The sequence below is a fragment of the Choloepus didactylus genome, assembly GCF_015220235.1.
Source record: "Choloepus didactylus isolate mChoDid1 chromosome 11 unlocalized genomic scaffold, mChoDid1.pri SUPER_11_unloc1, whole genome shotgun sequence".
Classification (NCBI taxonomy): domain Eukaryota; kingdom Metazoa; phylum Chordata; class Mammalia; order Pilosa; family Megalonychidae; genus Choloepus; species Choloepus didactylus.
This window is the reverse complement of record NW_023637577.1, coordinates 2805279-2829168: the sequence shown is the minus strand read 5'-3', so window position 1 is coordinate 2829168 and position 23890 is coordinate 2805279. Positions and strand designations below refer to the sequence as shown.

The window sequence follows — 23890 nt, the reverse complement described above, 5'->3', positions numbered from 1 at the left end:
AGCAAGAGTCTGCTTTCAACGGCCATCTTCAAACTGTCTCTCATCTGCAGCTCCTGTGCTTTCTTCAAGGTGTCCCTCTTGGCTGTAGCTCCTCTTCAAAACATCACTCACAGCTGCACTGAGTTCCCTCTGTCCGTCAGGTCATTTATATGGCTCCAGTGATCAAGGCCCACCCTGAATGGGTAGGACCACACCTCCATGGAAATTATCTCATCAGAGTTATCACCCACAGCTGCGTGGGGTACATTCCATGGAAACACTCAAAGAATTACAATCTAATCAACACCAATAGGTCCACCCACACAAGATTACATCAAAGATAATGGCATTTGGGGAACATAATACATTCAAACCAGCACAGATGCAAATGAGAAAATGCGTGGGAAAGGGCTTTATAAACTGCAAAGTACTAAAATAGTGTTTCTTAAACATCTTCCCAAAGGGTGCTCCAACAAGAAAATGTTCCCTGGTCAAATAAAAGTGGTAAATACTGTCAACGCTAATCCCTCTTGTATATTTGCCAAGTGAATTCCCACATTAAAGGCTCTGAAATAATTTGCAACAAAAAAACCTTCTTAATTGTATTTGATACAAAGTTTCCCAAACTTATTTGAAACAGGAAAATGTGTGATTTGGGGTATGTGTATGTTTGTCTAAAGCACTTTTTCTAATATGGGATCCAAGGAAAACACTTTGAGAAATGTTTCCATAAAGCAATCCAGGGAGAGTATTTGTCGAACAGTATGCTATGTAATCAATATATTTTATAACCTCTTCCTGAAAATGATCACAGATGAGCTTCTAATAATAATAATTGTCTGTTGAGCAACCATTCTATGACAAGCATGGTGCTGGGAGATTTCCAGACAACATCTCAGTAAGTCCTCACACCATCCTGTGAGCCAGGAACATTTATTCCTCTCTTATTGTTGGAGAATCTCAGCTTCAGAAAAAGGATACCCCATTCATCACACAGCTTGTGGATGTTTGAACCAGAATATGAAGCTAGGCTTGCCTGACTCCTAAGCCAAGGCATTCTGTATTAAGCCCTCATAAGAATACAAAATATTGTGTACTGTTTGGAGTAAGTTGATTCCTTATTCATATGAAACTTTACAGCTTTTCAGATATTCTGGAAGGAAGCTTGGTGTGTTTCCTAAGGCTCATTCTCCTTAACAGGTCTAGAACTCCAGGTTTTGTACAGCTAACTCTTTGAAAGTGTGAAGAGCTCTGTTCAGCTCTTCAGCAGGCATATCAGCCTGCTACCATGTACACCCTTGTCCAATGCCATGAGGGAAAAGTTTAGTCCTCAGAAGGGATCCCTTCTAGGAGTACATGCAAAACAAAAATAGACCAGTCCTCACCAGGACTGAAACAGATTTTAATCGTCTAACCCCAGATTGGATTGAGGATATCTTCCTCAGCCTAACCACCTGCTGGGAGCAAAAATAAATCCCCCCCTGGGGGAAGAGAATATTATCCAGAGCCTCAAATTATCTTTGACATTTTTCATGTACAATGTCCATTATCAGGCATTCCAGAAGACAAAAGAATGCCTGACCAGAAATGAAAAGAAAAAAAAAAAAAAACAAAAACAGATAATAGAAAGATAACCACAAAAGATGCATCTATTGAGATTATCAGACATGGACATTAAAATTACTGTGATTAATATTTTCAAGAAAGCATATGACAAGTTGAGTTTCACCAGTCAATTGAAATCTCTACAAAATGGAAAGTATAGATGCGGAAAATATTATGAGCAAAACTGATATCTATTTATTTGCTTATTTGTTTATTTATCAGCAGATTAGATGTAGCTGAAGAAATGATTAATAATGAGAAAAGAGGTCAATAGAAAATTTTCAGGTTTAAGCATGAAGAGAAAAAAAACCATGGAAAAAAAATTTTTAAGGGTGTTGGAGACATGAGACACATGGTGAAAAAACTAAATATACGCAACTGAAAGACAGAAGAAAAGGAGAGATAATGGGGCAAAGGGAATTTTTCAAAACCAATTCAAGAGGTTCACTCAACAATAAGCAGAATAAATATGAAGAAAACCACACCCGGGGAATCATAATCAGGCTACTGGAAACCAAAGACAGAAAGAATATTAAAAGTCAACATAGAGTAAAAGGAACTTTGTCTTCAAAGGAGCAAGACTAAAAGATGAATAAGTAATAAGATTTGTCTTATTCAATGTCCCCTTCGTATCCCTGACACTATGCCTCTCTGCCCCTTCGAGATAACCACTGTTCTGATACTCCTGTGTATCCTGCCCATCTATGTGGTTCTACCTTGACTACATAAGTAACAATCCATTAACAATATAAAATAAATACTATTTTACCTGTTTGCAGAATTTAAATATATAGTATCACTCAGTAGAAATTCTGCAATCTGCCTTTTTATGTAATATCATGTCATTCATTATAACTGTATCTAATTTTTCATTATATAAAAATTGTACCATTATATGAATGATAGATTAATCCATGCCATTACTGATGGACATCTAGGTTGTTCCTAATTTTTTTGCTATTGCATATTTGCTACTACCTGCCTCCTTATGCATGTGTATATAGCATTTATCTAATGCAGTACTTTCCAAAATGGGGTGCATACATTGCAAGTCAATCAGTATGGGCACAGGAAAAGAATAACAGAAATTCTATTTCTATTTCTTTAAAATGTCCGCTTTTGTATGTGTTTAATAATACTCATATGAGAATAGTATAGTGGTATATACATTTAATTTAAAAATAAGAAAAATAATTATACTGAGTGCATGCTAAAAATTTTTACTGCTGAGGTATAGGGTCAAAACCATGGCTCTAAGGAATATTCTAGTAATGGAACTTCTCAGTATATGCACCTTCAACTTTATTAGATATTACCAAATTCTTCTTCCTGGTGGTTGTGCTAATTCATCCTCTCACCAGCAATGCATATGAAAGTTATATTTTCTGATAATCACCTGAACTGCAGGGTTTCTATGTTGCCTAAGCATCTAGGGGCTTGGCTCTCACATCAATAACTACTGCTCAGAAATGGCACACTATGAAGCTATATCATCATCCATACTACCAATAAAAAATTGTTCATAAATGTATTTAAACGGTCATGGAAAGTATCAAATCCCAATGGCAAAAATCAAATTGTATGAAAATTAGCATTAATATTATTAAGCGTATTCAAATTCTCAAAAAGCACCTTTCAGCTCATAATCCCCAAACACATTGCCACTATCTCTAAGTGTGCTTATCTTTTTTCCCCTGAAAACTCTAAAATATCAGTGCACAAAGCAGCAGCTGTCATATCATGATATTTCAGTGATGTGTTCATTTGTATTTAAAATTCCCTAGGATGTAGTGAAAAAGATGTGAAAATCTAAAGTCAAATGAAGAAAAGGAAATAAGGGATTTCAGAATCCCATAAGCTGTGACTGTCAGGTTCTGCTAGAACCTGCAAAGGGTTCATGCAGAAGGACAGGTGAAATAAGAAAACCCTGGGTTTCTGGTTGATGGAGAAAACTGTCTGCATGTGCCCAAATGTGAATTAGTTAACTGAGCACTTGGACACTATCAAAGCTAAACAAATACTTGGGTTTTTTCAGGTACTCATCTCAAAGCATGCAATGAATGTGTAACTAATATTAATTGACCATCTACTGTGTGCCAGGCAGCATGATAAGTGCTGTGAGTAAAATGACAACAGTTCCATCAATATAGTTGACATTTTTAAGCATTTACTATGAGCCATGCACATTGCCCACACCCCCATGACCTCCTCCTGAGATTGATATTATAAGCATCCTCATCTGCAAAATCTGAAGGCAAAGCCAGTTAAGTAATTGTTCAACATCACATAGCTAATACACGGTGGACCTGGGACTTGAACTAAAGCCTGTCTGATTCCAGAACTCCCAACCCACAAAACTCTATGCTGTCCCAGAAAGATGGGTACAACATGGTCCCTCCCATCACAGAACTCTCAGTCCATTTAGAAAGAAAGGAACATCCATGCACGCAGTAAAAATTATCACATGCAGATGAGTGAGATGCTGGAGCAGGAGGGCTCTAAGGATCAGGGCATTTGACCAGGGTCTTGAAAGCTCGGTAGAAATTTGAGATAAGAAGAAGAGAGGTGTAATCGATTGAATTATGTAGCCTGTCCAAGGACATGTTCTTAATCTTGAACCGCATTTCTATGAATGTAAACCTGTTGTAAATAGGACCTCTTGAAAATGTATTATGAGTTAAGTTGTGGCCCAACTGAATCAGGGTGGGTGTTAATGCATATTACTGGAGGTCTTATAAAGAGAAGAAACCAGAAAACAGGAGTCAGAGGAGGTCATAGGGAGAATTTGACATCAATGGCAACTAGAAGAGGAGACACAAGGAGAGAGAGAGAGCTGCATGTGATGGGAGGCAGAGATGCAAGCCAAGGAACCCCAAGGATTGCAGCAAGCCAGCACCAGAATACCACATAATTCAGGGAGAAAGCATGGTCTTGCCCATGACTTGCTTTTCAACTTCTAGCTTCCCAAGCGGTGAGCCAATCAATTCCTGTTGTTGAGCCAACCAGTGTGAAGTATTTGTCATAGCAGCACTGACAAACTAAGTAAAGAGGGAATGACATTCTGGTAGAGAAAATAACATTGCAAAGGCAAAGGGTTGTAAAGGAGCTTGTGCCAGTGGGGAAAGGCTGTAGTCTACGTGAATAGAAAATGGTTTAAGGAAGAAAGCGGTAAGGAGTTTATGGAGGACTTTGAATGTCAAGCGAAGGAACTCAGACCTTTTCCAGTCAGTCATGGAAAGCCATGAACAAGCGTTTCAAAAATTTTTGTTGTGGTAACATATACAACATAACATTTCCCATTTTAACCACTTTCAAGTATACAATTCAGTGGTCACTAACAAGTTTTAAAACAGGATTGTCAGAACCTAAGATGGCAGCTAGGTGAGACAGGGCAATAAAACACCTCCGTGAAAAATACTAAATAAAAGCCAGAAAGTGACCCAGAACACCAGTTCCAGCAATGCACCAGCTGGACAAGGTCTGCTAAATCCACAGGGACAGTGCACTTGGTGAAACTGGGAGTCTGTGTTCTGAAACAAGTGAGTAAGCCACTGAATATCTGGCAGCCACGCTGTGGTGTGGGGAAACTGAGGGTTGGTGTTTGGAGATGGACTAGTTCTTTTTTTAAAAAACCCAAAAGCGGCTGCAGATACGGCAGCGAGAACCACACAGTGAAGCGTGTCAGGAACAGGCTGTGTGAATGCCTCAATATCTGGTGTGGAAGATAGCCTTTCATGTACTGCTGCTAATTTTCTCAGAGTGAGGAAGGCAGAGGTTAGCCAAAAGGGGAAAAAACCATGCCCCTTGCAGCCATCTTCCTGGCGGGCTGGGAATGCTCCTGCCCAGTGCTGGGATCTCAGCCTAGAGCTGTGCCAAGAAACCCAGTGTGATGGAGGGTGTTTCCAGCAGCATGCACACACACCACAGTGTCAGGCATGGACGATAGCTTTCCATGCACCCACAGCTAATTGTCGCAGAGCTGAGAAGGTGGAGCTGTGCAAAAAGGGGGAAATTGGCATGCCCCATACAGCCATCCTTACAGCAGGCTGGGAACGCACCTACACGGCCCGGCAGCCCAGAACTTCCCTTGAGGGATGGTGCGCACTTGTGACGTAACACAGCCTTCCCTCAGCAGAGGCCCTAGAAGGGCAGGGTTTGGAAGAGGGACCCACTTGGAAATCCCAGGGACCATACGCCAATACCAAAGACTTGTGGGTCAGTGGCAGAGACAATCTGTGGTGAGACTGAAATGAAAGTTGAGACTCTTTCAACAGCCTTAAATCTTCAGGAACACCTGGGAGGTTTGATTATTAAAGTTGCGCTCTGTTCTAGTTTGCTAATGCTGCGGAATGCAAAACACCAGAGATGGATTGGCTTTTATAAAAAGGGGGTTTATTTGGCTATACAGTTACAGTCTTAAGGCCATAAAGTATCCAAAGTAACACATCAGTAATCGGGTACCTTTACTGGAGGATGGCCAATGGCATCTGGAAAACCTCTGTTAGCTGGGAAGGCACATGGCTGGCGTCTGCTCCAAAGTTCTGGTTTCAAAATGGCTTTCTCCCAGGACATTCCTCTCTAGCAAGCTTGCTCCTCTTCAAACCGTCACTCACAGCTGCACTCCGTTCCTTCTCTTTGAGTAGCTCATTTATATGGCTCCACTGATCAAGGCCCACCCTGAATGGGTGGGGCCACTCCTCCATGGGAGTATCCCACCAGAGTCACCACCCACAGCTGGGTGGGGCACATTCCAAGCAAATCTAACCAGCACCAAAACGTCTGTCCCACAAGACCACAAAGATAATGGCATTTGAGGGACACAATACATTCAAACTGGCACACCCTCCCTCCCTAACTACTCAGACACACACCCCACATTCAGGGAAGGCAGTACCAACAACACACCCAAACTTGGTGCACCAATTGGATCGCACAAGAACCAGACCCCCACACACCACAAAGTTGGGGAGAACTGACTTGAGGGGAATAGGTGACTCACGAACGCCATCTGCTGGTTAGTTAGAGAAAGTGTACACCAAGCTGTAGATCTGACAAATTAGAGATTCATCTTTGAATAATCCTACATATCCTAAAAGAACCCTATCAAGTAAAGCAAATGCCAATAGGCCAAAAACAACAGAAAATTTTAAAGTGTATGAAAAAACCAGATGATATGGATAACCCAAACCCAAACACCCAAATCAAAAGATCAGAGGAGACACAACACTTGGAGCAATTAATCAAAGAACTAAAGACAAACAATGAAAGCATGGCACAGGATACAAAGGAAATAAGAACATGGCACAGGATATAAGGACATGAAGAAGACCCTAGAAGAGCATAAAGAAGAAATTGCAAGAGTAAATAAAAAAATAGATGATCTTATGGAAATAAAAGAAACTGCTGACCAAATTAAAAAGATTCTGGATACTCATAGTACAAGACTAGTGGAAGGTGAACAACGAATCAGTGGCCTCAAGGAACACAAAACAGAAAATGAAAGAACAAAAGAAAGAATGGGGAAAAAAATTGAAAAAATTGAAATGGACCTCAGGGATATGATAGGTAAAATAAAATATCCAAATATAAGACTCATTGGTGACCCAGAAGGTGAAGAGAAGGGTAAAGGTCTAGAAAGAGTATTCAAAGAAATTGTGGGGGGAAACTTCCCCAACCTTCTACACAATATAAATACACAAAGCATAAATGCCCAGTGAACTCCAAATAGAATAAATCCAAAAAAAAAGCCACTCCAAGACATATTCTGATCAGACTCTCAAATACTGAAGAGAAGGAGCAAGTTCTGGAAGCAGCAAGAGAAAAGCAATTCACCACATACAAAGGGAACAGCATAAGATTAAGTAGTGACTACTCAGCGGCCACCATGGAGGTGAGAAGGCAGTGGCATGTCATATTTAAAATCCTGAGAGAGAAAAATTTCCAACCAAGAATATTTTATCCAGCAAAGCTCTCCTTCAAATTTGAGGGAGAGCTTAAATTTTTCACAGACAAACAAACGCTGAGAGATTTTGCTAATAAAAGTCCTGCCATACTTCAGATACTAAAGGGAGCTCTACCAACAGAGAAACAAAGAAAGGAGAGAGAGATATGGAGAAAGGTTCAGTACTAAAAAGATTCAATATTGGTTCAGTAAAGGACATTAAGAGAGAGAGGGGAAAAATATATCTGACAAACATAAACCAAAGGATAGGATGGCTGATTCAAGAAATGCCTTCACAGTAATAACATTGTATGTAAATGGATTAAACTCCCCAATTAAAAGATATAGATTGGCAGAATGGATCAAAAAATATGAACCATGAATATGTTGCATGCAAGAGACTCATCTTAGACACAGGGACACAAAGAAATTGAAAGAGAAAGGATGGAAAAAATATTTCATGCAAGCTACAGCCAAAAGAAAGCAGGAGTAGCAATAATAATCTCAGATAAAATAGACTTTAAATGCAAGGATGTTAGGAGAGACAAAGAAGGCCACTGCATACTAATAAAAGGGGCAATTCAACAAGAAGAAATAACAAGCATAAATGTGTATGCACCCAATCAAGGTGCCACAAAATACATGAGAGAAACACTGGCAAAACTAAAGGAAGCAATTGATGTTTCCACAATAATTGTGGGGGACTTCAACACATCACTGTCTCCTATAGATAGATCAACCAGACAGAAGATCAATATGGAAATTTAAAACCTAAACTATCTGATAAATGAATTTGATTTAACAGACATATATAGAACATCACATCCACAATCTCAAGGATACACATTCTTCTCTAGTGATCATGGAACTTTTTCCAGAATAGACCATATGCTGGGATATAAAACAAGTCTCAATAAATTTTAAAAATTGAAATTATTCAAAGCACATTCTCTGACCACAGTGGAATACATTTAGAAGTCAATAACCATCAATGACTTAGAAAATTCACAAACACCTGGAGGCTAAACAATACACTCCTAAAATAAGTGGTTTATAATGTAGAATGTAGGAGAACTAGCAATAGAGAGCAATTAATGAAGGGGGAACGATAAACCAGTAAGAACAGGTAAGCTATCGTGGGTAAATTGAATGTTCTGGGAATGCCCAGGAATGACTTTGGTTTGTTAATTTCGATGGAAAAGGTAGGAGCAAGTTCACAGAAATGTTGCTATATTAGGTTATTTTCTTGGGGTAGAGTAGGAACATGTTGGAAGTAAAGTAGTTATTTTAGGCTGGTTGTCTTTTTCTTACTCCCTTGTTATGGTTTGTTTGAATTTTTTTTTATTGTCTATCTTTTTGAAAAAAAATTTTTTTGATATAGTTAATTAAAAAAAAGTTAATTAAGGGTTAATGACAATCAATGCAATATATGATACTGGAGTGGATCTAAGAATAGAGGAGAAAAGCTCAAAGGGGGCATAAGGAAAAATTGGAACATAGAATTTAAGCTTTATATCCATATTAATTTTCTTGAATTAACTGCAGTTAAGTTAATGACATAAGTGATTATCCTTTTTTGTCGGAAATGTACATGGAAGTGTTACGAGTTCAAGGAGTACGATATATGCAACCTGCTCTCAAATGCTCAGAAGATAATAAATGGGTAGATAGATAATTGATAGAAAGATAATAGATGTAGTTCAAAGAAATAAGGGGGGAAAGAGGGAGGGAGGGAGGAAGGAAGGAGAAAGAAAGGTACTGCAAAGGTAGCAAAATGTAAAATTGGTAGATACAGATATCTGGGGGTGGGGTGGTGTTGGAGTTCTCTGTATGGGGTTTGTATTATATTTGCAACTGTCCTGTATATTTGAAATTATTTCAAAATAAAAATTAAAAAAAAAACAGGATTGTGACACAGTGAGGACTAGAGTTCACAAAAACTGCTATAAACTACACACAGATTTCTCAGAACTCCTGTCCTCTTCTCTGAGGAGACATCAAAGAATGTCTTCCTGAGGTAAGTTGGGCCAATTTTGGGGTGATGTTAAGATCAGAGGCCCCAGGGATTTTGAGCAGAACTTTTGAAGCCTTAGCAGAATAGAATTGGGTCCCCAAAAAGCCCCCATCAGATCCCAGTCCTGTATATCTCTAGCACTTTTGTAAATGGCTGCCCAACCAAGTCAGGAGTCCATTTCTGGCTTAGGGTCTCTGGGACAGAAGCAGAGAACGCTGGAGATGAACCAGCCTGATTAGCAGAGCAAAGTCACAGGGCTCAATTCAGGGACATCAAACTTAGGACAAGTCCTTTGATCAACCTCACATGCAAGCCATGAGTAAGCCATCACATGTGAGTATTTCAGGCCTGAAACATAATTCTTCTGGGAAAAGGGAAATTTTTAGATGTCTCATAAGCAGCTAACTTTTACAAGGAGAAATGAGGAGCTAAAATTAAACTGCCTCAATTATTTGGCTTCTAAACTGTCTTAGGAAACTTACAAAGGACTTGGTGTAAATCCTCAACAGCTGTAGGAAGGAGTCTTTGCAAATCTCCATGGGCTGAAATGTCCGGTGAACATCATACAAGTCTCCAGGATGGAGCGGCTATGCCCAAGTCAGTAGGTAGGACTTGGGACAAGGTGTCTGATGGAAATAAATTGGAATCTGAAGAAGAGGCCATTTCTAGGCAATTTTCTCCTCATCCAAGATCCAGGCTAGCCTCTTTATACAGAAGATGGCCTTACAGTTTCCTCACTGTCCAGCATTTCCTTTTTGCTTAGACACCATCAGACACAGTCAAGAAACTATTAGGAGAGAACCCACTTTGCACAAGGAGATATACGTGAGGCTGTTCACCGCAGCCCTGTTGGCCATATTGCCAAATTGGAAACAACCTAAATGTCATCAGGATAAGGAATAAATAACCGTGGAACGTGTTCTGAAATTCAAAATACCAGAAATGAATTGACTTTTAACAACAAGGATTTATTAACTTCCAATTTACAATTCTTAGGCTGTGAAAATGTCCAATTTAAGGCATCAACGGGATGATACCTGGACTCTAAAGGCAGGCTGCTGGCATCCAGGACACCTCTGTAACATGGGAAGGCCCAAGGCTAACATCTTCTGGTCCTTTGCTCCTGGGTTTCATTGCTTTCAGCTTTTGGCTTCAGTGGCTTCCTCTCTTGTTTTTTTTGTGAGTCCTCACTTAGCTTATGCCAGGCTTTCCTCTAAACTTCTCTGGGTGTTTCTCTCTGAATTTCATCTCTTTTTGCTTCTATCTCTCTTTCTGTCCTTTATCCTCTTATGAAGAAATCCAGTAAAAGGGTTAAGACCCACCTTGAATGGGTTGGGTCACATCTCAATTGAAACAACCTAATCAGAAGTTCCCATCTACAATAGGTCTGCACCCCCAAGAATGGACTAAAAGAACATGACCTTTTCTGGAGTATATAACAGCTTCAAATGACCACAGAATATTGTACCCATGTTGAAATGAAGGGTCCAGAGGGACATGGACAAATCTCAAAAACATAATGTCAAATGAAAGTAAAGTAAGTTGCAAGTTCCTAGAGTTTCATGCCATTTATTTCTGGCTTGAGAATAAGCAAAGCAATACTCTGTATTATTTGTGAGTTCTCACTACCAAGGTTATGTTGGAGGAAAGGGACACCCATTACATGGGTGGGGTCTCCCTGCATGGAAGGGGGCAAAGAACATATCCATGCCTGCCCCCAGGAACAACTGTCCCAGGGTCCAGCCCACTCCATGGTTTGCAGGTGTCAGGGCTGAAAACATGGACCCCGGACAGAACAACATTTACTCACTTAGAGGAGAGACAAAGCAAGGTCAGCTTCCCTAGGGGGCACCTGTCACCTGTGGCCAAAAGGTCTTGCTCCACTATGGACACAGAGAGATAGATTGTCTCTGCATGTCCATCTTGGGCCACAAAATGAAGGATCCCACTCCCTCCCCTCCAATAATGGACACAGCAGCTGGGCCAGTTGCCATCAAATGTATATAATTTCTCCAGGCAGTCTCCTGGGTAAATGTTCACGTCTGCTCCAGGCAACAAGGCAAGGAGTGCCCTGGCAGGCCACTATTTGCTAGGAGACGTGTTTTACCTCAAGGCACTCCTGCCAAGGGAGTCAACCCACAATTACCATCCTGTCCTAGGAGCTGGGCTAACACATCTAGTCCCCAGCCGGGGCAGGGATTATGATAGCACGTCACAGAGAAAGGCAGAAGACTACACTTAGACTGTCCCCTCCTACAAGTTAAAGTATGCAAAACATGCATGGAAAGGATGTCTTCTCAACTTCGATTTAGAAGTTTTCTCTGGGGAAGGAGGGAAGAAAACAAATGAAGTCAAAGAGAGCTACTAAAAGGCTTCAAGTCTATCTGTGATGTTCTATTTGAAAAAAAAATTTTTTTTTTAAAGAAGTGAAGCAAATGGGACAAGCTGTTAAGATTTGATCAAGCTCAGTGGTGAGTTCAAAAGTGTCTGTTACTCCAGTCCCTGTACTTCTCTTAATGTTTGAAATAGTTCATAAAGCATATTTTTAAAAAGAGGGCATCAGGTCCCTTTTCCTTGCTAAGGGGTCAGGGTTAGGACACGTGGATGAATCAGGCTGAGACCAACTGGTTTATTGACCTGACTCTGTAGCAAGTGTGACATGCCAGGGCTGGTTCAGCAGCTCAGAGGTGCCAGAATTCAGAGATGTCATAACTTCAGCAGCTCTGAGCAGCACATCCTCACATCATGACCCCAGCCTCATGCAAGGAAAGAGGGCAGAGAAGAGAGCATTCGTAGAGCATGCTCTCATTATATTGGGCAGCAGAATCTTTCTGAGAACCTTCTAGCAGACCTGACATTGTCAGGGAAATCATGCATCTGGCAGCTGGAACAAGGGGTGGGCTGCAGGCTCTGCAAAAAGGCAGAAGGAGAAGGAAGATGGATTGGGAGGAGTCACGTGGAAGAGGATGAGCTGGCAGAGGTCTGAAATGCTGAAGGAACAGGTTCCCTGTGGGGTAAGCTGAATGGGGGCATCCACACGCGGTGGAGTACAGAGGGAAAATTGGACTAATCATCCTTGGTGATACAGCAGAAAACACTGGGTATAGCCTTTGTGATATCACAGACCAATGCCTTAATAAAACAATAAGGGTTGGCAACCATGTGGGGAGGGGGGATTGAGGCACCAAGTGAAATCACTAACAGAAAATAAAACCACCATCTATTCTCACATCATTTTGAAAGAGAAAGTGTATTTTTACATCAACAAATTAGGAAGAACATAAGAAAAATGAAACATATGTTCTTTCCATTGAGTTGATTCAGGCTTCCGGAAACATTCCCCACTAATCCTCTTTTCCTCCTTTTGCTGCACAATGGTGAAAGCTCTGCCATTGACTGCACTTGTCTGGGGACCCACTGTTGGGAGGGATCAGGGTGGTTTGGTCATGTGGGAGCAAAGCTTTGGGGAGAACGATGAGGCAGGACGGGATGCTGGAAAGCAGACTGAGTCATGGCTGTGAAGAGCCTTGAATGCCAGACCCAGGGATTCAGAGGCTCAGCTCAAAGGTGGTGTCTCCTGTGAGGCTACTCCTCTTATCTTCTCCCACTCCCCACCCCACCCACTCCACCTCTCCTTGCCAGACACTAGGACCAACAACTCCCTCTCCTGGATCCCTCCTAGTGCCACCCAGTCTTCAGTTTAGTGATAGATACTGCACATGGTTTGTTGATTTATATGACTCCCCCTTTACCCTCAGGGTTACTGGAGAGCAAATGGGTTCTACCAACCTCCATAGCCCCAGCATCCAACACAGCTGCACAGGAGGTGGAAATGACTATTTTATGGATGCATGAGTTAACCAATCTATGAAAACAAGGACAAATCAAAGGAATACATTAGGCAATCTCTAACAAACTATGGGCTAGCACTTAAAAAGGATGAGCTGGCCATTTTGAGGGAGTTTGAGAGAGTCCAAGTTTGAATCCTGTTTCTGTCTAGCTATGTGAACTTGGGCAAATTACTTAACACCTCTGTGCCTCAGTTTTCTTGTCTATAAAATGGGAATTATAATACAAGTTTGTTAAAAGAATTAAGTGAGTTCATACGAGTAAACATCTCATATGGCTCAATAAACTTTTAGCTACTTTTAGTGATATCTTCATTAGTAGTGTTTTAGTTTTCTTGTTAAAGCAAATGCCATGCAATGGGTGGACCTAAACAGTCGGAATTCATTGGCTCATGGTTTGAGGCTAGGAGAAGTCCAAAACTGAGGCATCAGTAAGGCGATTCTTTCTTCCTGAAGACTGGCATTCTGGGGTTGTCTGCTGGTGATCCTTGATTCTTCAGTCACATCACAAAGCACATGGCAATGTCTTCTCCTTTCTCTTCCAGGCTCCACTGACTTTTTATTTCGTGCTTGCCATGGCTTTCTCTTCGATCTGACTGGACTTCATTCTGCTTATAAAGGACTCCAGTAATAAGATTAAGACCCATCCTGATTCAGTTGGGCCACACCTTAACTCAAGTAACCTCATCACAAGGTTCTACTTACAATGAGGTCACACCCACAGGAATGGGTTAAGTTTCAGAACATGATTTTCCAGGGTACTCAGCTCCAAGCCACCACAAGTAGTATCTCCCTTTCCATTCTGAGGGAAACTGAGGCAGAAAAGTTTGTGACTTTTTTAAACTCCCACAGCTGAAACCCATTCCATTGGTTCCAAGTCCACTATTCTATCCATCAGTCCATCCTTCTGTCAAAGCACCATTGGCCTGGAACATTGAGGATGAAATGTCTACATTTTCCTACTGAGGATCTTCAAAAGTATGTTTTCCAAGCTGTTCTTATAGGGCAGGGAAAGGGTTGCAGGACTCCAGAGCAACTTGCCCCCAGGTGTGCTTCAATCAGGAGCAGGGACTGATAAAAGAAATACCACTCATCTCAGAGAGTGACATTATTGAGCAATTGCCATGTGCTAGATCAGGCATCAGCAAACTATGGCCCATGGGCCAAATCTGGCCTGTTTTTGTAGGGTCTTCTATGAGCTAAGATTGGTTTTTGCATTTTTAAATGGTTAAAAAAAATCAAAAGAAGCAAAATATTTCATGACATAACAATTATATGAAATTCAAATTTCAGTGTTCATATATCAGCACACGTTCACACCCATTTGTTCATGTATTATCTACTGCCGCTTCAGTGCCCACAAGCTAAAAATATTTTCTATCTGGCCCTTTGCAAAAAAAGCTTGCTGACCATTACGCGCGATAGTTTTTTCAGGTCTTTACCTAGATTATCTTTCCCAGTCTTTACAACGACTCAGTGTGGTAGATGTGCACCTACTGATCTCATTTTGCAATTAGGAAACAGATGCTTAAAGGGCACACACACAAAAAATACTTGCCACAGGTCACACATCTAGTAGGTGGCAGAGTGGGGACATGAGAGCTGGGGTGCTTACAGAGAAGAGGCAGGTTCCACCTCCAGCCGAATTTTTCCTAAAAATCATCAAACTCTTTCGCTCTTCCCAAAGAAAACTAAGTGACTTATTATTTGAAGGACCCACCTGAAGTGAAGATGGGAAGATGCTTTTGCAATAGTTTTATAAAGCAGATGGGGAATGGGGTGGGCAGCAGTTGTAGAGCCTGAAGGTGCAGATGGGTGACAATGAGTGGAAAGCCTACAGTTGGAGGAGGGGGGTTATTATCAGAGAGCCAAGCATCACCCTGAATGGTCAACGAGGCTCTCACTGCTCAGGGCATGGCCTGGAACTACTCTGGGGTCAGGGATCTCTGTAGAAGCAGCAAAAATCCATGCTACTCTCATTACCACAAAGGAGAGTCTAAACTTGTATGTAATGGTGCCTAAGAGTCTCCCCCTGAGTACCTCTTTGTTGCTCAGATGTGGCCCTCTCTCTCTCTAACTGAGCCATCTCGACAGGTGAACTCACTGCCCTCCCCCCTACGTGGGACCCGACTCCCAGGGGTGTAAATCTCCCCGGCAACGCAGAGTATGACTCCCGGGGATGAATGTGGACCCGGCATCGTGGGACTGAGAGTATCTTCTTGACCAAAAGGGGCATGCAAAATGAGACGAAATAGTTTCAGTGGCTGAGAGATTCCAAATGGAGTCGAGAGGTCACTCTGGTGGACATTCTTATGCACTATATAGATAACACCTCTTAGGCTTTAATGTATTGGAATAGCTAGAAGTAAATACCTGAAACTACCAAACTCCAACCCAGCAGTCTGGACTCCTGAAGACAATTATATAATAATGTAGATTACAAGGGGTGACAGTGTGATTGTGAAGACCTTGTGGATCACACCCCCTTTATCTAGTGCCTGGATGAGTAGAGGAATGGGGATAAAAACTAAAGGACAAATGGGGTGGGATGGGGGAATGATTTGGGTGTTCTTTTTTCACTTTTATTTTTTATTCTTGTTCTGGTTCTTTCTGATGTAAGGAAAATGTTCAGAGATAGATTGTGGTGATGAACGCATAACTATGTTATCATACTGTGGACAGTGGATTGTATACCATGGATGATTGTATGGTGTGTGAATGTATTTCAATAAAACTGAATTTAATTAAAAAAAAATCCATGCTACTGAGCAGAGTTCAAGAGATGTCAAAGAGATGCCAGGTCTCTTGGGGACAGTGGTCATGGGTGGATGGGGTAATTCTCACCCCAGGATCTTGGCTTCTGCTGGGAAGCTTGGGGAAGGCTGGGTTGTCCCGGCATTGCACCACTTCCATCCCTAAGCTGGCTGGAATCAGGGTCTGACTCAAGATCAAGCAAGTCAGACACATTGGAATCACCGGCGTATAATGGTGAAGAAACCCTCCCCCAAAACAGAAGTGCTTTCCAGATTAGGGAAAGAGGAGTGAGCCTGGCCAAGCCCTTGCATAGTGCAAATTCTCTACTAGGAGCTTTTATGTACATTGTCCCATTAACCCTCACGTCCCCTGTCAAATGGGGCAATGTTTCAGAGATGGCTTTTTTTCTGCTCAATATCCTCTCCCCTTCTTCCTTAGCAAAAGGTCCCTAATTTTTTTAAAAGGTCCCCAACTTTATTCCAGGCACATGGCAGCTGAAATAAAGACTTTGTTCCAGAATCCCTTATTGCTGGGTGGGACCATGTGGCAAGTTCTGTTCAAAGGTCTATGAGCCAAAGTGCGTGTGTGTGACTTCCAGTAGTTGTCCTTTAAAGAGAAGAGAGAATCCCACTGTGCTCCTTGCTCCTTACTGATAGCTGGAAAGTGAATATGGTGGCTGGAGCTTAGCAGTCATATTGCGCCATGACGTGAAAACTTCCTGCTGAAGGTAGCAGAGCACCAAGAGAGAATGGGCCTTGGTGCCTGAAGATTGTGAAACCACCCTACTAGCCTGGGATTGCTTACATGAATGAGAACTAAATTTTATTTTATTTCAGCCAATTTGGCTTGCCTCATCCTCATAGCCAAACAGAATTCTAACCCATACCATTTGGAAACAGAGACTCCGAGAGATCAAGAGACTTACCCAAGGTCACACAGCAACCAAGTGGCAGAATCAGGATTTGAACACAGGTCTGCTGGGCTACAAAGCCTGTTCTCCTTCCAAAAATAATGAAGACTCAATGACAGCTACCAATCCTTGGTGCATCCTCACCAAAACGAAACACTGCTACTGAACAATGTATAAGCTTGGGTAGGCTATTTAAACTTCAAGCTGCAGATTCCTCATCTGTAAATCAAACATAGGATTGCTGGGAAAATTAAATGAGATCATGGGTGCAAAGGACTGAGTAGGATGCCTGGCCAAGGGTGGGTTTCTATTAGATGGCTTCCACCTTATTTCAGGGTCTGTAGCATCTAGCACAGTCTGGGCACATGGGGGAGCACCCTAGGAATGCCCCCCGAATGCATGCCAACACTGCTAGCTGCTCTTGCAAGAAAAAAGACAGAGGTGAGTGAATTGATTCAGCCAGCGAACATTCATTGAGCACCTACTGTGTGAAGTAGCAAATGGGCTAGTTGCTGGAGAGTCACAGCCCTTGACAGATGAGAAGTTTGCAGAGAGTGGTGGTGCCTGGCAACTATGTGAGGGAGCATGGGGTAAAGCTTAGGAGGTAAGGATTATATCCCTCAAACAAAAAACAAAAAACCAGAACAGGGCTCTGACAAACACACTTAAATCCTAAGGAGATCACAAAATAGAAAGCAGGTGAGATCTGGAAACCCAGCACTGAGGCTGCCGGGGTCATGAGGACCCCCAAAGGGTGACCAGATGTCCTAGGAGAGGTGGGATTTGGGCAAGCTGAGAAGGATGGGGAAATTTTGCACCCTTAACCAGTAAAAATCACCACTTAGGAATCCAAGAGTCAGCCTTGTGCTCCTCCTGTAGATCCTCTCCTAAATAATAAGAGCTGTCAATGGAAGATGATCTAAAAAAAACAACCAGAATTTGGGGTCCAAAGACTCATATTCTAACCTTAACTCTTTTGTTTACCAGCTGGGAGACTTTACTCAATCAAGTCATGGAATTGCAAGTCTCAGTTTCTACATCTGTTAAATGGAGATTAAACACCTAACTTGCCATTATGAAGACTGTGTGAAATTAAATACGTGTGAAAGCCCCAGACCATGTGATGGTTATCAGCAAAGACTTTGCCATCAGGTTGTTCCCTCTGAGCTTCTGTTTCCTCCTCCATAGTAGCAGTGACAAGGTGTTAGGAGGATTACATTAAAACACGAGAAGCACTTGAAGCAGCACATCCAAAAATGACAGCTACCATTCTTTTCATCACCATCATCGTTAACTACAATGAGTTTTCCAACACCTGGGCTCAAAACTGTTAAGCTTAGATTTTTCAGTCCTCTTCAAAGAGATGGCAGATGCAAAATGTAGTCAAAGTGCAACAGAGAAATCTTTCCTACAAAAGCAATGCTTTTTCTGCATCTGCCTATATGCCACATGCATTAATTAAAGGCCTTTGCAGATGGCTGAAGTTCAAGTCCCTTGCGGTGTTAGTACGGAGTCCTGGCCTTCTGTCCTGGGTCTGTCCACAGCCCTTTTTGCAGGCACAACCAGAAGACAGAAGAGCCCCCATGCAACTGGGCCAACTCTCCCACAGCAGGTGGCCCACGTCAATGCACTGTTCAATGAATTGGATGGAGCAGATCTTCACTTGCAATAAAATGAGTCTTTCATAAGAGGGCTTTCGAGAATCCATCCCAAAGATCCTTGCTTCCTTCATTCATGCCTTTCAGCTCCACATGATCATCAGAGCTGGAACGAGTGTCCAGGGAGATATTAGATCATCAGAGGTTGAGGGTACTCAAATGGAGACTCCCAAATCGAATTCCACACAGTGTGCTTTTCCCAGCTGTATGCACACCCTTTTATTTTTCTTAACAAAAATTTCAAAACCCAGAACCAATTTTGATGTACTCTTTACAAAACAAACAAACAAACAGAAAACAACAGCAACCACTCTCTGGAGTTGCAAGTCCGGTTGCTGCATGACTGTAGAAAACCAGCCATGCTTCAGGTCCACATGTGTCCAGACAATTAAATGGGCAAGAAGAAGAGGAAATGGTAGAGAGAAAACAAAGGGTCTGGGACTCTCCTTTGTGCTAGCAGTTTTAGTGGTGTTCTTTAATCTTCAGAAATTGATTGTGAAATGGCTATTCATAAGCTCATTTTACAGTAAATAATAATCATCACAATAATAATAAAGTTATTCTGGTTATCATTGGCATTTATTGAACCTTTGCTGTGTGCCAGGTGTGGTTGCAAAGAACTTGGCATGCATTATCTGATTTAATTCTCATATAAACCCTTGATGATATGGTCAACCACTACCCTCCATTTTCCAGATTTGGGAAACTTGCATGCATTGAATAGAAAGGCAGGAATTCTAGAGCACTCTCTTAACCATGCCAAATAGGGATGAGGACAATGAGCATGTGGGGGTAAAGAAGCCTGGCTGAGCATGCAGGCAGTAAGTGGTTCCACGATATTTGAGCCCAGGTGTCATAGACTGAAAAATGGTTCCCCTAAAGAGAAGTCCACATCCTACTCCCCAGAACCTTGTTTGGGAAAAGGGTTTGCAGATATAATTAAGGGAAGGATCATGAGAAAAGATAATGCTGGATTATCTTAGAAGGCAGAAATTGGAGTGCCAGCAGCCACAGAAAGCTGGAAGAGGCAAGGAAGGGTGCTCCCCCAGAGCCTCTGGATGGAGCTCAGTGCTACCAATACCTTCATCTCTGGCCTCCAGAACTGTGAGAGAAAACCTTGCTTTAAGCCACCCAGATTGTGGTGAATTTGTTACAGCGGCTCCAGGAAACTCATACATCAGGGTTACCTGATTCTAAAGGGCATGCTCTTTCCGGTAAGTCAGAACATTCAGAAGGGGCCTGGGGGCCCATACTATTTCCCACTGAGCCTCGAAACAGCCCTGAGAGTTAGACAGACCAGAAAAACCCAGAGGTTTCCAATAAGCTTTCCCTGGAAAAGTCCCTCTTGACTCGAGAAAAGAGCCCCAGTACTAGGTTGGGCTTCACTTTAGGTGTCAGAAGCCATTGGACACTTGTGAGCCAGAAAGTGACATGTTCTCATTAAGAGATCTTAAAAATCACTCGGATTGGAATAGCTAGCAGTAAATACCTGAAACTATCAAACTACAACCCAGAACCCTTAAATCTTGAAGATGATTGTATAAAAATGTAGCTTATGAGGAGTGACAATGTGATTGGGAAAGCCATATGGACCACACTCCCCTTTGTCCAGTGTATGGATGGATGAGGAGAAAAATGGGGGCAAAAAAAAAAAAAAAAGGCACCCAGTGTTCTTTTTTACTATAATTGTTCTTTTTCACTTTAATTTTTATTCTTACTATTTTTGTGTGTGTGATAACAAAAATGTTCAAAAGTTAATTTTGGTGATGAATGCACAACTATATGATGGTACTGTGAACAATTGAATGTACGCATTGTATGACTGCATGGTATGTGAATATATCTCAGTAAAATTGAATTTAAAAAAAAATAATAATAATAAAATCACTTGAGATGCCCAGTGGAGGGCAGACTGAAGGTGGGAGCAGGATTGTCAACTGCATAACTGAAAGTTTCTTGTTGCACAAAGACATGTTCCTTGTAGGAAAATTTAAATATTCAGATAAAGCTAAAGCTCCCTTGACCACTGCCCCCCACCCTGGTATGGTTTCCTATCCCTATCCTGGAGAAGCACTGATTTCAGGGAGCTCAGGGCATTCACACCCAAGGTGTGTTGTGAAAACTACAGAAAAAGGGAACAGTCTAAATGCCCAGAGCACTTAGGGCAGTGCCTGTAAAGCAGGCTAAGATCTGGAAGAATGGCATGCACTCAGCCAACTGTAACCCAGTATAGAAATTGCTACAGTAAATTTTTGTACAAGATAGGATGGGAGTATGGAGGAGCACAGACCATTCTTCCCAGGGCTTCAGAGAGCAAGCAGGGTAGTGGAGAGAAGGATCTAGAAGGATCTAGAAGGATCTAAAAGGATGGGCTAGATGATGAAGATGAAGACAGGCTTTCCAGCTAAATAACCATAGAAACCAACATTTATTGATCATTTCTGTGTACCAGCTGTGGTTCTAAGCCCTGATATGTACTAACTTATTTAAATTGCATGACCCCTGTTTTATGGATGGGGAAACTGAGGCATACAAATGTGAAGTAGCCTGCCCCAGATTGGATAGCTAGTAAGTGGCAGAGCTGAGTATGAACTCCAGCAGCTGGCCCCAGAGCCCTCTGACCTACTTTTCTCCTGTACCATTGGGTATACGGGGCAGAAAGGAAGGCTGGGGTATGTTTGTTTGAGAGAGCATGTGTCTACTGTGTGCAGAGCTCATGCAAAATGGAGAGAATCAGAGCTCCCACCTCACAGGTTGGGTTTAATAAAGGAGTTTGTGCACAAGAAGTGCACAGCACAAAACAAATTCTTAACAAAGAGAACCCACTCCCACCCACAATCACAAAAAAGAACAAAGCTTGGAAAAACCTTGCAGATTTCACACATGACACTGGAATTGAGAGCCATCTTTGGTCAACTATCTCCAAGTAATCCAACTAAAAGTCACCAAATGTCCAGGATCGTATCATTTAATTAGAAAATATTCTTGGAAAACAACACAGAGATGCCAACACATATTTTCAGGAGATCATTTGATCCACACTTAACCCATCTGTAAAAATTACAAAACTGCCAAAAAACCAAAAGAGATTAAGATTTTTTTTTAGTAGATACCAAATGATCAGAAAGAATGTTCGGAAGTTTATTCATTTAGAAAACTCTCTCATTAGATTAAATACAAATTAATTGCTAAGATACAGAATCCCAAAGTGCTCTGTGTTCAGTGAGATGTCATCAATTTGATACAGTGCTTTGTTAATTGAATGTATAATTTGAACAAATTCAAAAGGAGCATGTCACACTTGAACAGGTTAATAAAGAACATGGACTGAAATACAGAAAGATCGTCAAGCAACGAGATAATTTTTTTAAAGCAGTTTAGAACAATAGATACATTAAGCCTCTAAGTGCTGGGAAAACCCACCTCTGATGGGTTAGAAAGGTCAAAAGAGTTGGACACCAGGTGAAAAAGTCCTTTCAAAGGGTTGAGTCTGAAATGAAAATTGGCTCATGGCACAGAGTGAATGGGAAACCCTTAGATTTATCCCAGGGTCTGTGACACTGGCTGTCTGTTGCATGGAAACACCAAGCAGGTAGCATCCCAGATGAACAACTAACAAGACCCAAAACAAACATGGTAAAAGAAAAGAAAAGGCCATTTACCTACCTCAATGGTTACTCAGTTTTAAACTGAGCTGGAAGCCACTGAGCTTCTGAAGAGCTTGTAGAATATTTATCTCCCCTGGGACTGAATTTTGTTGTTAGTGAATCTTGCGGAAAAAAAAAAAAAATAGTTTTCTTAGTATTTCTACAATTCTCTTTCATAGTGATGATAATAATAGCTAACACTTATTGAGTGTTTGTGATGGGCCTTGCATTGCCCCCAAACTCATGGCACCCCTTGTCTTGCTTAACTATGATAACCGCCTTCGAGTCCAATTGCTCCAGTTTTGAAGATGTATTAAGCACTTTTCCTGAGTCCATGGTCAGTGAGTAACAGAGGTTGAATGGAAACCAGAGCCATCTGCTCTCTAGGTCCTGAGTTTTTGGTCATTTCACTGAACTGCTTCTCAAGGATGATGTTGTTTTGAAAGGATGAAAAGGCTGGTTGAATATGAAAATAAATTAAACTGTTCAGATACGCTGGTGCTGCCAGAAGCTCAAGATTGACAGGTTTGTGTGCTGGCTTTGTGGTGCTAAGCCCTGTGAAATGTGACTCCAGCTCCAGACCTCCTTTTTGGTGGCCCTTTGGAAGGGATCACAGCATAACAAAATGAAGGCAACAATTTGCCTAAGAGATATTAAGACATTTCAATGGACTCTAATTGGCCATAGGTATCTCGCTGCTAATTCCAGAATGGAGATTCTGAGCAAGACTGTGGAAGAAAAAGAAAACTTCTGTTCCCACTGCAGCCTGGCACAGTCTATTCCAGTTTTTGCTTCCTCTCACCATCATAAGAGCTGGGGATTTTATCAGGGAGTATAGCTCTTAATTTTTGCATCTTAGCAATTAATTGCTGTCTAATCCATTGATGGAACTTTCTAAATGAATACACTTCTGAATGTTTTTCATAATCACTTGGGGCCCATTAAAAAACAAATTCTTGATTTCTTTCAGTTTGCGGTGGTTTTGCAATCTTTACTTCCTGGTTGCTTGTCCATTGGGAGAGCCCATTTATCTTCCCCTTCCAATCCATCAGCAGGCCAGCCCAGGCAGGTCCACACTCTGGAAGGTTGCCTCTGTCCTTCCATGTCCAGCAAGGGACAACTGGAGACAAATCCAGAATTTCTTCTGGGGTGGTATGCAAGTGAAATGCACTATCTTAACGGGTAGCACCAGGAGTTTCTCTTAGGGAGGGTCATCTTTTGGAAAATGCCTTGTGGGGAAGATGAGGCCCAGAAATCACATGTCAGCAATAACAAGACAGCAAAGAGGTCACTAGAGCATCACATCTTAGAAATGAGCTGCAATGGGGCTGGCACTCTCTCTTTAAGCCAACTCTGCAAATAAACTCACTGCCCTCCCCCTATGTGGGTGTAAGTCTCCCTGGAAATGTGGGACATGACTCCAAGTGTGAGCCTGGCACTGGCATTGTGGGATTGAAAATGCTTTCTGAACCAAAAAGGGGAAAAGAAATGGAACAAAATAAAGTTTCAGTGGCTAAGAGATTTCAAACAGAGT

General features: G+C 41.7%; 1 long non-coding RNA gene across 1 annotated transcript in view; it reads right to left on the bottom strand.

The window, feature by feature from the left end:
- Window positions 1-23890, bottom strand: part of LOC119524477 — a 75918-nt gene that overhangs the window by 49180 nt on the left and 2848 nt on the right. The window lies entirely within an intron of this gene.